Below are 13,734 nucleotides of genomic sequence, written 5' to 3'. Positions count from 1 at the left end.
CCCCCTCCCCTCGCACCCGCCGCCTCTCTTTCCCCTCCCAGCATGAGGAATGGAAAGGGGGAGACAGTGCTTTGCTCCCAGATGTTACCCAGATGGAGGGAGTTTCACTCTGAAATTGACAGGGCTCCCTCCACATTGTGACATCCGCAATGGGGTGGGGGCACGCACTGCGCCTGCGCTGCCCTGCAGCTGAGGCAGGTGGGGAGGGGAGGACACTTTGCAAACTCTTTTCGCTCTCCTCCACCTCAATGCGGTTTGAGTTCCAGCAATTTTAGCTTTACACTCTCAGAAGACGCCCACCTCTGTGAATCCAACACTTTACTCCCTCCTCCACTCCATGGAAATACCGATTTGAGAGACTCCAGATTTCCTAAAATATCTGCTATAGGGGGTTTGGTAGAAGCTGTTTATTTTAATGAACCATTTCATCCTTGCCATTCAAATACTAATTTTACAGAGAGGGTGGTTGATCTGTGGAATGAACCTCCTCAGGAAGCGGTGGATGCGGGTGCAATAAAAATACATTTATTTTGGTACATGAATAGGAAAGGTTTGGAGGGATACAGGCCAACAGCAGGCTGGAGCGACTGATTTAGTTTGGGATTATGGTTGGCATGGACTGGTTGCACCAAAGGTCCATGATCATGCTGTATGGGTCGATGGTAAGTTCATAGTTCCTTGAAAGGGGAGTCGCACACAGACAGGATAGTGAAGAAGGTGTTTGATATGCCTGCCTTTCTTGGTCAGTGCACGACTGCAGGAGTCGGGAGGTCATGTTGCGACTGTAGAAGACATTGGTTAGGCCACGTTTGGAGTATTGCATGCAATTCTGGTCCCAGTGATCCCACCCTGACACACCATAAACCAGAGATAGTGACTGACATTGACTCTGATACAAAATCAAATCATTAAATCGCTGCGGTGCAGAAATAAGCCATTTGGCCCATTGAATGCATTCGGTATAGGAGTTGGGAGGTCATGTTGTAGCTGTACAGGACATTGGTTCGGCCACTTTTGGATTATTGCATTCGATTCTGGTCTCCCTACGACAGGATAGGAACGATGTTGTGAAACTTGAAAGTGTGCAGAAAAGATAGATAAGGATGTCGCCAGGGTTGGAGGGTTTGTGGTATAAGGAGAGCCTGAATAGGATGGGGAGTGTCCCTGGAGTGTCGGAGGCTGAGGGGTGATCTTATGGACATTTATAAAATTGAGGGGCATGTTTAGGGTAAATAGGCTAGAGGAAGTGGTGGAGGCTGGTACAATTACAACATTTTAAAAGGCATCTGGATGGGTGTGTGAATAGGAAAGGTTTGGTGGGATATGGGCCAAATGCTGGCAAATGGGATACTAGATTTATATAGGACATCTTGTCAGCATAGATGTGTTGGATCAAAAAGTCTATTTCCGTGCTGTATATCTCTATGTCTATTTGATAACAAATGTTTTATTTCTGTTGATGTAAATATTTTTAGGGAGAGAGAATTCCTCAAGTAGGGGATGATAATAATCCTGGGAGACCCCTAATTCTGTTCTACTATCTAATTAACATACTTTAAGCACCAAATGTGCATTTATGTCTAATTTTGTCTCATGTTTCTTGTTTTATTCCCTGCTCCGATTACTCTCTCAGTCTGGATGGTTATCAGACTGAGAATATTGTGGATTGGGCCTTGATCGACTGAATGTTTTATTGCTCTGGAAGGTGTAAAAGGGGCTCAAAGTTTCATTAGAAAGCCAGCTGAGCCAAGAACAGACAACATCTTACTCTGTGGCAACAGGGAGAAGAGGACAGAGAAATCAGGACCTGAAAGCCGAGCCGTGGGCGGCACGGTGGCACAGTGGTTCGCACTGCTGCCTCACAGCGCCTGTAGACCCGGGTTCAATTCCCGACTCAGGCGACTGACTGTGTGGAGTTTGCACGTTCTCCCCGTGTCTGCGTGGGTTTCCTCCGGGTGCTCCGGTTTCCTCCCACAGTCACAAAGATGTGCGGGTCAGGTGAATTGGCTATGCTAAATTGCCCGTAGTGTTAGGTAAGGGGTAAACGTAGGGGTATGGGCGGGTTGCGCTTCGGCGGGTCGGTGTGGACTTGTTGGGCCGAAGGGCCTGTTTCCATACTGTAAGTCTAATCTAATCTAATCTGACACCAGAGTACCATGTTATTAGTGCTTTGATTAGCAGTGCCAAACCTCTATCTTCACCTCGCTTCCTATTCAACTTGAATGTCACGTATCCCATCAATATTCAGATCAAATCCTTGTCATCCTGAAGCCATGTCCCTGTAAGGAGTCTCAGATCATAATTATTCTCTTCAATGTGTGCAGTCAATTCGTTCAGTTTTGTTACATTGCAGCACACATTGCAGCCATACGGTCTTCAGTTTCAATTTCTGTGTTCTGTAGAATCCAGTTTTGATTAATTAGATTAGATTCCCTACAGTGTGGAAACAGGCCTTTCGGCCCAACAAGTCCACACTGACACCCCGAAGAGTAACCCACCCAGACCCATTTCTTTCTGATTAATGAACCTCACACTATGGACAATTTAGCATGGTCATTTGACCTGACCTGCACATCTTTGGACTGGGACATTTACTTTCCGTGTCCCTTTCTATCATTCTCTGATGTTCAATTTCCACATCACTACATTGCTCACCTGCCTTGATTCGGATTGGCCATGAAAAATGCATGTTTATACATTCGCAGTAATAGAAGCAGGAGTAGGCCATTTGGTCCATCGAGCTACTCCACCATTCATTAAGATCATGGCTCATCTATCCATCGCCTCAGCTCCTCTTATCTGCATTATCCTGACTATCCTAAATTCACCTACTATACAAAATCCCATCGAACTAAGTCTTGAATATGGCTGCTTCTACTGCTTCCTTGGACAGAGACTTCCATAGATTCACCACTCTCCAGGAAAAGCAGTTCCTTCTCCTCTGTCTTAAACCTACTCCCTAATCTTGTGACCTAGTCTCACTCACAGGCAGAAACGACTAGATAGCGTGGGTCTGGGTGGCATGCTCGTTGGATGGGTCAGTGTGGACTTGATGCGATGAATGGCCTGCTTCCACGCTGTTGAAGTGATTGAAGTAAAGTGTGCTGAGCAGGGAGCCTAGTGAAGGGTTAGGTGAGTTTTTGTTTTAAACTGCTCATTTCTTTCAGCCTCCAACATTGTATTTCCAATGCTGTCCATCAGTGGGAGCGGTGAATCAGTAACTGGTATCGTTAGAAGCCTTACGATTTTCAGTACTGCAGGTATTGCATTGTCTCAACAGCATTGTAAAGGTTACTGGCAGCAGCGGGAGGTGTGGGCTGTGTTCACTAGAAATGATTAAGCAGTTAGATAACACACGTACAAGAGGGCAGGGTGGGACTTGACTTTCGATTTGCAGAAGGTGGGAGTTTCTGGTGCTGCGGTCCATGGCAAACACAACTGCAGTAAATCATAGAATCACTTACTCCACATTAAAACAAATTCCCACTTTCCACCAATATTCTGGATGTCCTCACTCACTCAGTTGCTGTCTCACAAATGAAAGATTTCATTGTAGCTTCTGCTCCCAGTAAGGATGAAACATCCTTGAAAGCTGCTCTGAAAGTCCAGTCTTCACAATGACACTTCTGCTTTCCTTCAGTCCAAATTGTCCCTGCTGACCAGATATCCCAAATTAACATAGTCTCATTTGTCAGCACATAACCCATATCTCTCTCAATTCTCCCTATTACCAGATGCCTTTTAAAATACTTTAATTATACCAGCCTCCACCACTTCCTCTGGCTGCTCTTTCCATACACACAACACCCTCTGCGTAAGGAAGGTGCCTGTAAAGTTCCTTTTAAATATTTCCCCTCTCACCTCAGACCTATGCCCTCTAGTTTTGGAAACCCCTACTCTGGGGAAAAGATTTTGGCTATTCACCCTATCCATGCTCCTTATGAGCTTCTATAAAGTAACCCCTCAGCCCCCAATGATCCAGAGAAAACAACCCAGCCGATTCAGCCTCTCCAGATAGATCAAACCCTCCAACTTTGGCAATAGCCTTGTAAATCTTTTCCAAATCCTTGCAAAAGTTTGTAACACTTTTCCTGTAGCAGCGAAACCGGAACCGAATGCAGTATTCCAAAAGTGGCCTAATCAATGTCCTTTACAATCGCAACATGACCTCCCAACATCTATATAGAAATGCACTGACCTATAAAAGCAAATATACCAAATACCTTTTTTGCTATCCTGTCTACCTGCGACTCCGATATGAACCAGCATTCCAAGGTATGTTTATTCAACAACACTCCCCATTAAATGTGTAGATCCTGCCCTGATCTGCCTTTCCAAAGTCCATATTTCAAAATGGGGTTGAGAAACATATATGCCGTGATTGAATGGTGGAGCAGATCTGATGGACTAAATGGCTTAATTTCTGCACCTATGTTGTATGGTCTCCTGCCGTCCTGGACACAGTGAGAGAATTGGAAGCAGCAATAGGTCATTTATATTTCCAGCTGGCACCAGCATTGAACAGTTCATAACTGGATATAAACATACCTGCATCTAGATGGATAGGCTGAGACTTTTTTCACTGGAGCATCAGAGATTGAGAGGTGACCTTAGAGAGGATTATAAAATCATGAGAGGTATAAATGAGGTGAACGGCAAGTATTCTTTCCCTAGTGTGGGTGTTTCAAGATTAGGGAGCAAATTTTGAAGGTGAAGAAAGAAATATTTTAAAAAGACATGAGGGGCACCTTTTTTCTAAAAGATAAAGAGTAGATCGTGTGCGGAATCAATGTCCAGAGGAGTTGCTGGATGCAGGTGCAGTTACAATGTTTAAAAGGCATTTGGATAAGTACATGAATAGGGAAAGTTCGGAGGGATATGGGCCAGTCATTGGCAGGTGGGACCAGTTTAGTTTCAGAACACCATCAGCATGGACGTGTTCGACTGAATGGTCTGTTTCTGTGCTGTATGACTCTGTAACTGTTCTGTACTGGTCTTAAAACCATTTTCTTGCCTCCTCCCATAACTTCTTCGTTCTTCAAAGTCACATGAACTCGGCCTTGAATAAATTCAATAACCGACCTAACTGTAGGAAGACATCCCACTTCTGAACTCAATTCCTCTCGCTGATATACCACTTGCTTTGTTCATTGCTTGTTGCACTTTCTGACAACTGGCAGTGACTGGTGTAGAAGGACACTGAGGCCCCTTTGTCTATCCACACATCACTCCTGATGTAGGGCTCGTGCCTGAAACGTCAACCCTCCTCCTCCTCAGTTGCTGCCTGACCGACTGTGGTTTTCCAGCGCCACAATATTCAACTCTGATACAGCACAGCAGTCCAACGTTGAGCACGTACACCTTAGTCCAACACAGGCACCTCCCGATCATAACAAATATTAAGCGTCCAAATGCGAATACGGGAGACAAATGCCGACGCTATTTTATTTGGCCGATTTTTTTCCCCTGTGCCTCTACATTTTATTTCTTTTGCATTTTGTCTGTCTGTTCAACGTTTCTGTCCTTTCCCCAGGGTAGAGGTATTCCAAAACTAGAGGGTAGAGGCTTAGGATATGGGGGAAAGATTTTAAAAGATCTAAAAGACTAGGAATAGAACATTCACCCCTTACTGAGCGAAAGTGAGGACTGCAGATGCTGGATATTAGAGTCGACAGTGTGGAGCTGGAAAAGCACAGCAGGTCAGGCAGCATCGGAGGACCAGAAGAATTGACGTTTCGGGCAAAACCCTTCATCAGGAAATAGCCATGGGGAACTGCAGGGCTGTAGCGTAACCGAGTGAGTCTAAGTGGGATGCTGTTGGGAAGGTTGGTGTGAATGGCCTGGAGGGATGATATGGTTCCACTGCCTTAGCCAAGCATATTTTAAGAAATGTAGGAGAAGTGGGTTCCAGTTCGTGGGACATTGACACCAGGCCTGGAGAAGGTGGCATTTGTGCCGTCTCTCTCTTCACATTCTGCCCCCCTGTCCATTTTCTCCCCATTCACTGCCCCCTGCCCATTCTCTCTCCTCACACTGCACCCTCTATTCTCCCCCCAACGCTCTGAACCCCACTCTGTTCCCCTGTCCATTTCCCTCCTTTCTCCACCATCACCAGCGACCCCCTCATCCCCTGTACCCCCACAATCGTCCTTTCTCGTGCCTCAACCCTCTTTGATCGCGGTATGAAGTCTTTCTCAGGGGAGATAGAGAATGGATGGTGATGACTTTACCTGGGAAACACGGCGTGTGGGAAATAGTTGATGTTTAAAATTGAGAATAACTAAAACCGTATATTCAGAAACTTCGTTAAAGTCGGGAAGAATGTTATTTTTTTCCAAAACAAAAGCTGCAAAAATCTTTCTGAAACTTGCATTGATGTATGTGCAGTTAGGCCACAACAAAGGAGAGGCTGTAAGGAGTGAATGAGTGAATAAAAGACAAGTCCAACCTTGCCCTCGAGGAGAAAGTGAAAACTGCAGATGCTGGAGATCAGAGTCGAGAGCGTGGTGTTGGAAAAGCTCAGCAGGTCAGGCAGCATCCAAGGGGCAGGAGAATCGCGTTTCGTGCATAAGCACTTGGCACTCGGCCATCGCTCCTTCAATCCCCCTGCGATGGCGCGTGAACTCACTGGTGCCTCCGCAGGTGGGAGGAGCAGGTGAATCCTTTCCGGCACTTACAGCAGGTGAATGGCCTCTCTCCGGTGTGGAGCCGCTGGTGGGTCAGCAGTGCAGCTGTCTGAGTGACCCCTCTCCCGCACATGGGGCACGTGAATGGCTTCTCTCCCTTGTGGACCCACTCGTGCGTCTGCAGATGGCTGATCCGACTGAAGCCCTTCCTGCACACTGAGCAGGTGAATGGCCTCTCCCGGTGTGAATGAGTCTGTGGGTTTCCAGCAGGGATGGGGAAAGGAATCCTTTCCCACCGTCCCCACATTTCCACGGCTTCCCCCATTGAGGGAGCTTTCCTTGTGTTGCTCTGGGTTTGAAATTACAAACAGAACGGGGACATAGTCTTTCCCACAGTGAGGGGTGAGATTTTGATTCCCTATAGCTGAGTAAATGGTTTGAAGCACTTTTCACAGTCAGCGCAATGAATCTCCCTCACTCCGGCGTCTCAGTATTCTTCCTGCCACACCAGTATCCAAAATCTTTCAAGCAAACAAAAGCAAACATGTCTTCTTGATTGGAATGGGTGCTGATATTCAAGACCCAATGAATCAAGTGCCTCTGTCAGAAGTTGATGTATCATTTGCTTTCAGATTTCTTTCTGCACGTCTTCCTGCAAAGAAAAATCACAAATTAAGTGATCACTGTCAGTACAGTTAAATGAACATAACAAAGGTGGCAATTCCTGTAGATTGCCAGATGCCTGCTGATCACATATTATCCAGGCCACAGCCTATCTTGCAGACAGATAGGCTTAGGTGTGTATGGAGGAAAACTTCATTTCAGTGACAATAACATGGAACAAACTGCCTACAAAGATGCTGGAAATGGAGCTGAATCAAGGATATGAAAATGAAATGTTAAGACTGCTGGAGAAAAGAAAGGCAGTAAAATTGCTGAATGACTTCCTGCTGGCCTATTAAATAAAAAATTATGACAAAAAAGGACGTAACTCCATTACTACATTAGAAGGTGAATAATAATTACAAAGAAACTTTTACAATAGCCAACAATATCAGATATACATCATATAGAACAAAGAACAAAGAAGTTTTATAGCCCAGGAACAGGCCCTTCAAGCCTGAGCCGATCGAAATGTACTGTCTAAACCTGTTGGTCAATTCCTAAGTATTTGTATCCCTCTACTCCACCCATTCATGCATTTATCCAGACGCATCTTAAATGAATCTACCGTGCCTGCCTCTACCACCTCTGCTGGCAATGCGTTCCAACCGCCCACCACCCTCTGTGTGAAGTAAAACTTGTTTTCGCTTTGAATAAGTGTTGCCCTTGACACGTTCATTGTAATGGTAGCTCTGCTCCATCCCCGACTCAGGAAGTCGGATCTCGTTTAACGAAGCTGCTTCTTGAGAGAATTGATTGGCCGTTTTCGCACAAGGCAATGTAAGAAGCAAGGGCTCGTCCGGGATTTGAACCCGGGATCTCTCGCACGTCCACGCAGCAGGAGGCCCGAAGCGAGAATCATACCCCTAGACCAACGAGCCACATGCCCCAGCAGGCCTGCAATTTTTTAACACGTGCCAATCCCTTAAATTCTGCTCAGATCCATGAGAATCTAACCTTTTAGTTGTGAACATGAGTAAAGAAGCAATCCTTTTCGAGGGTGCAAACTGTACACGTGCCAAACTAAGTGAATACACAAGGAAAATAGTTTTAAGAGAGATAGAAAGTATTTGAGCACCTTTGGAGTGTCTGCCCCCTCCCTGGATTCACTCCAGTTGCTACACGTGAACAGTGTTTCACCCACCCCTACCTCTCCTCCCCCCTCGCTGCTGGAGGATGGTATATGGAAAGAGGGAGACATTGCTTTGCTCCAAGATACTGCCCAGAGAGAGGAAGTTTCACTCTGAAACTGACGGGGCTGCATCCGCATTGTGACGTCAACAATGGAGGCGGGCCGGACAGCTGCCCTGAGGTTGAGGCACGTGTGGAGGGGAGGACACTTTGCAAATCCCACTCTCCTCCAAGTCAATGCAGTTTGAGTTCAAGCAAAGCAATGGGTTTAAATTTATTTTAGAAAACCTCCTTTGTGCCGTGGGAAAACTGCTGTCGCGGGAAACGCAGTATTGCAGATTCATAGTAACTGAAGCAGGAGGAGAGGACCTTTTGGTCAAGCCTGCTTCGTCATTCATTATGATCACAGCTCCACCAACCTGCATTATCCCGACTACCTTTAATTCCCCTACCATGCAAAAACCCATCCAACTGTGTCTTCAATATACTTCATGAAGCTGTCTCAACTGCTCTGTTAGGCAGATAATCCCATGGAGTCTCACAGAGTGACACAGATGTACAGCATGGAAACAGACCTTTCAGTCCAACTCGTCCATGCAGCCCAGATATCCTAATCTAATCCAGTCCCATTTGACAGCACTTGGCCCAAATCCTCATAAAACCTTCCTATTCATCTACACAACCAGAAGCATTTTAAATGCTGTAATTATACCAGCCTCCATCATTTCTCCAGCAGCTCATGCCGTACATGCATCACCCTCTGCGTGAAAAGGTTGCCCCTTATGTCCCTTCTATATCTTTCCCCTCCCCTTCCTAAACCTATGCCCTCTAGTCCTGGACTCCCCCATCCCAGGTAAAAGAACTTGTCTATTTGCCCTATCCATATCCCTCATGGTTTTATAAACCTCTATACGGTCACCCCTTAGCCTCTGACGCTCCAGAGAAAACAGTCTATTCAACCTCGCCCTATAGCTCAACCCTCCAACACTGGCAACATCCTTGTAAATCTTTTCTGCACCTTTTCTAGTTTCACAACATCTTTCCAATAGGAAGCAGACCAAAATTACATGCAATATTCCAAACGTGGCCTGACCAATGTTCTGTACAGTGGCAACATGAGCTCCCAACATCTATCCTCGATGCTCTGACCAACAAAGGAAAGCACACCAAAAGCCTTCTTTACTATCCTATCTACCTGCGTTTCTACGTTTAAGGAACTATCAACCTGAACTCCAAGGTCTCTTTGTTCAGCAACACTTCCAAGGAACGTACCATTAAGTGTAAAAGTCCTGCTCTGATTTTTTTTAGATTAGACTTACAGTGTGGAAACAGGCCCTTCGGCCCAACAAGTCCACACCGACCCACCACCCACCCATACCCCTACATTTTTACCCCTATCTAACACTACGGGCAATTTAGCATGGCCAATTCACCTGACCCGCACATCTTTGGACTGTGGGAGGAAACCCACGCAGACACGGGGAGAACGTGCAAACTCCACACAGTCAGTCGTCTGAGTCAGGAATTGAACCCGGGTCTCAGGCACTGTGAGGCAGCAGTGCTAACCACTGTGCCACCCACGATTTGTTTTTCCAAAATACCGCACCTCATATTTATCTACATTAACCTCCAAAAGCCACTTCTCAGCCCATTGGCCCATGATCAAGGTCCCGTTGCAATCTGAGGTAACCTTCTTTGCTGTCCACTACACCTCCAATTTTGGTGTCATCTATAAACTTACTAACTATACCTCCTCCGTTTACATACAAATCATTATATAAATCACAAAAAGTAGCTGACCCAGCATCAATCCTTCTGACACACCATTGGTCACAGGCCTTCAGTCTGAAAAGCAACCCTCCATCACCACCCTCTGACTTCTGCCTTCGAGCCAGTTCTGTATCCAAATGGCTAGTTGTCCCTGCATTCCATGAATTCCTGAAGAAGGGCTCATGCCTGAAACGTCGATTCTCCTGCTCCTTGGATCCTGCCTGACCTGCTGCGCTTTTCCAGCAACACATTTTCAGCTTCCATGAGATTAAACCTTGCTCACCAGTCTCCCATGAGGACCCTTGATGAACGCCTTCCCGAAGTCCATATAGATCACGTCTATTGCTCTGCCCTTATCAATCCACTTTGTTACTTCTTCAAAAAACTCAATCATGTTTGTGAGACATGATTTCCCAAGCTTAAAGCCATGCTGACTATGGCTAGTCAATTCTTGCCTTTCCAAATACATGTAAATCCTATCTCTCAGGATTCTCTCCAACAACTTGCCCATCACGGATGTCAGGCTCACCGGTCTATAGTTCCCTGGCTTTTCCTTGCCACCTTTCTTAAATACTGGCACCACAGTAGCCACCCTCTAGCCTTCCGACACCTCACCTGTGACTATGGATGATACAAATATCTCAGTGAGAGGCCCAGCAATCACTTCCCTAGTTTCCCACAGAGTTCTAGGGTACTCCTGATCAGGTCCTTGGGATTTATCCACTTTTATGCATTTCAAGATATCCAGCAATTTCTCATCTGTAATATGGACATTTTTTCAACATGTCAGCATCTATTTTCTCACATTCTATATCTTCCATGCCCTTCTCCACAGTAAACACTGATGCACAATATCCGTTCAGTATTCCCCCCCACCCCCCCCCCCCACCCCATCTACTGCAGCTCCACACAAAGGCCGCCTTGCTGATCTTTCAGGTGCCCTATTATCTCCCTTTTTTCCTTTTGTCCTTAAGGTATTTATAAAAACCCTTTGGATTATCATTAACTCTATTTGCCATAGCTATCTCATGCCCCCTATTTGCCCTCATGATTCCCCTCTCAAGTATGCTTGTACTGCCTTTATACTCTCAGGATTCACTCGATCTCTCTGTCTATACCTGACATATGCTTCCTTGTTTTTCTTAACCAAAATCTCATTTTTTCTAGTCATCCAGCATTCCCTACATATACCAGCCTTTCCTTTCACCCTAACTGAAATATACTTGTCTGGACTCTTGTTATCTCATATCTGAAGGCTTTCCATTTTCCAGCAACCTGCGAACATCTGCCCCCAATCAGCTTTTGTAGGATCTTGCTTAATACCTGAATCTTCCTCCAATTTAGAACTTCAACTTTTAGATCTGATATATTATTTTCAATCACGATTCTAATGTTAATAGAATTGGGGTTGCTGGCCTTAGGTTTTGCACCCTCTCCAGTAGGTACATCCACATTGTGAATTAGAAAATTTCCTTGTACACACTTAACATATTCCTCTTTTTGACAGATAGGTAAATGGGCAGGAGTTATGCCTTGGGTCCACACTTCATTCATTCCCATCAACCCTACCCCCATTCCTACCCCAATAGTCCAACGCCACTTTCCTCTGCAACTGCCGAATGTGTGACGCCAGCCCATTTACCTGTTCCCTCCTCACTATCTAAGCGCCCAAACTTACCTTCCAGGTGAAGTGGTACTTTACCTGCACTTCCCACGACCAGTCTACTGCATTTGCTGCTCACAATGTGGTCTCATCTATATTGGGGAACCGAAGCATAAACTGGGTGACTGCTGAACAGAACATCTGCGCTCTGCCTGCAAAAAAGACCCTGAGCTTCCAGCTGCCTGCCAATTCCACACCCCACCCTGTTCCCTGGCCAACATCTGTGTCTCAGGTTTGCTGTATTGTTCCAGTGAAGCTCAGCACCAGCAGAACGAAGAGCACCGGATATTCCACTTGGGGACCATACATCCCTCCGGTCCCAATATCGAATTCAATAATTCTAGGGCCTGAACTCCATAGTATCCTCGTCCCTCCCACACACACCAAGCCTTGTTATCACATCGTCTGTCATTCCACACTACTTAGCCACGAACAGTCTCCATTAACAGTTATTCACCCTCCCACGCAGATCGTTATCAACTCCTTTATCTGTCCAACAGTTCTTCCTTCGCTTTGGGCTCTGTCCTGATCTCCGCCTTCCTCCCACAATATCTCCAGCATATAAACCGACATTTTCCCAATCACCATCAGTTCTGTGGAAGGGTCACATGCTACTCCTGTTTTTTTTGTTTCTGATATACAGCATCCACAATTCTTTCAGATTTTCATTGAGAGAGAGTTGGAAATTGTTTCGAGAGACAGAAAGAGAGGGGGGAGGAACAGAACAGATATGAACTGTTGATCTCCGTTGCTACTCAAAACGTAAAATCATTGAAGTGCGATCATTTCCTTTAATCATGAATAGAGACCACTGGCCATCTGTGAGCTTGTGGCGCAACGGTAGCGCGTCTGACTCCAGATCAGAAGGTTGCGTGTGCAAATCACGTCAGGCTCACTGAAGTCGACCATTGATGTTTCAAACCAAGGAAGGAGGATGTTTACTCCGTTTTTCTGTTGAGCCAAATCTTCTTTCCGGAAACTTTCGATCACAGTAAAGCTTTTCTGTCAGTTTGATTTGTGAACACTGAATCAGGGAGGTGGTGTGTCCAGTGTTTGGGTAAATGCTCAGCTACCCCCAATGTGAGAAATAAAAGACAAACTGTTCATCACGGGATTCAAACACACAGCCGTTTCATTCAGTTGGTGACAGCGCGGTGTGAATAACATTATACCGATATTTTTACAACATAATCTAGAGATTATCAGCTTTGTGTTTCAAACTATCAGGAGGTCCCAGCTCCTTCTGTCATAGCAGAGTGACAAACGAGTTCAGATAGAAATGTTTCCCACCAACAGCAAATCCTTTCCTCTCACTGGACACAGTTAAAATTATCTTTATTCAACAGAAGGAGCGGAAACTACAGTCTGACGGCCCCTCTCCACGTTAACGGTGAGCCTGAATTGTATAAACGGTGTCAGTAAAATCCAATGGAGGACACTGATTTGGTTCAATCGTTTTTATTTGCCAAGCGTAATTCACCGAGAGGATGCTGCTGTGTGAGACAGCGTGGGGAATTACTGCAGGGCCTCCTGCGCATGGAACACACCGCAACTGATGTGTTTCACCTTCATCAGTTTATTCCCATCTCGGAGAAGAGAGGTTTGATGATTAGGATCATAGCAGGCCGACAGAGAACAGGAGAAGAGCACTCAGACCTTCACAAGCTTGTCACCACAGCTGGGTCATCGTGGCCCGTGGATCAGTATGGGACAGTAATCTGCATCTACTGACTGGAAGCACAGCAAATTGGAGTGCTGGTGGGACTATCACACAGGAGAAAACGGCTTCGACAGATCAACTGGAGTGGTGCCCAATGCGCAACTCCGCTCACCCCAACTGAATAACTGTAACAAATTACTCAGTGATTCAAAGGAATACTC

At 45.7% G+C, this 13,734-nt stretch overlaps 2 non-coding genes across 2 annotated transcripts; one reads left to right on the top strand and one right to left on the bottom strand.

Annotated features, from left to right (window-relative positions):
- Positions 1 to 8,080: 8,080 nt before the first annotated feature.
- trnap-cgg (transfer RNA proline (anticodon CGG)) lies at positions 8,081 to 8,170 on the bottom strand. Its single transcript is given in 2 exon segments — positions 8,081 to 8,116; positions 8,135 to 8,170. It is a non-coding gene; the product is annotated as a tRNA-Pro (tRNA).
- A 4,506-nt stretch (positions 8,171 to 12,676) lies between these two features.
- trnaw-cca (transfer RNA tryptophan (anticodon CCA)) lies at positions 12,677 to 12,748 on the top strand. The gene has a single exon. It is a non-coding gene; the product is annotated as a tRNA-Trp (tRNA).
- Positions 12,749 to 13,734: the final 986 nt, after the last annotated feature.

Source organism: Hemiscyllium ocellatum (assembly GCF_020745735.1).
Source record: "Hemiscyllium ocellatum isolate sHemOce1 chromosome 27 unlocalized genomic scaffold, sHemOce1.pat.X.cur. SUPER_27_unloc_19, whole genome shotgun sequence".
Taxonomy (NCBI): domain Eukaryota; kingdom Metazoa; phylum Chordata; class Chondrichthyes; order Orectolobiformes; family Hemiscylliidae; genus Hemiscyllium; species Hemiscyllium ocellatum.
This window is presented reverse-complemented; position numbering and strand designations above follow the sequence as displayed.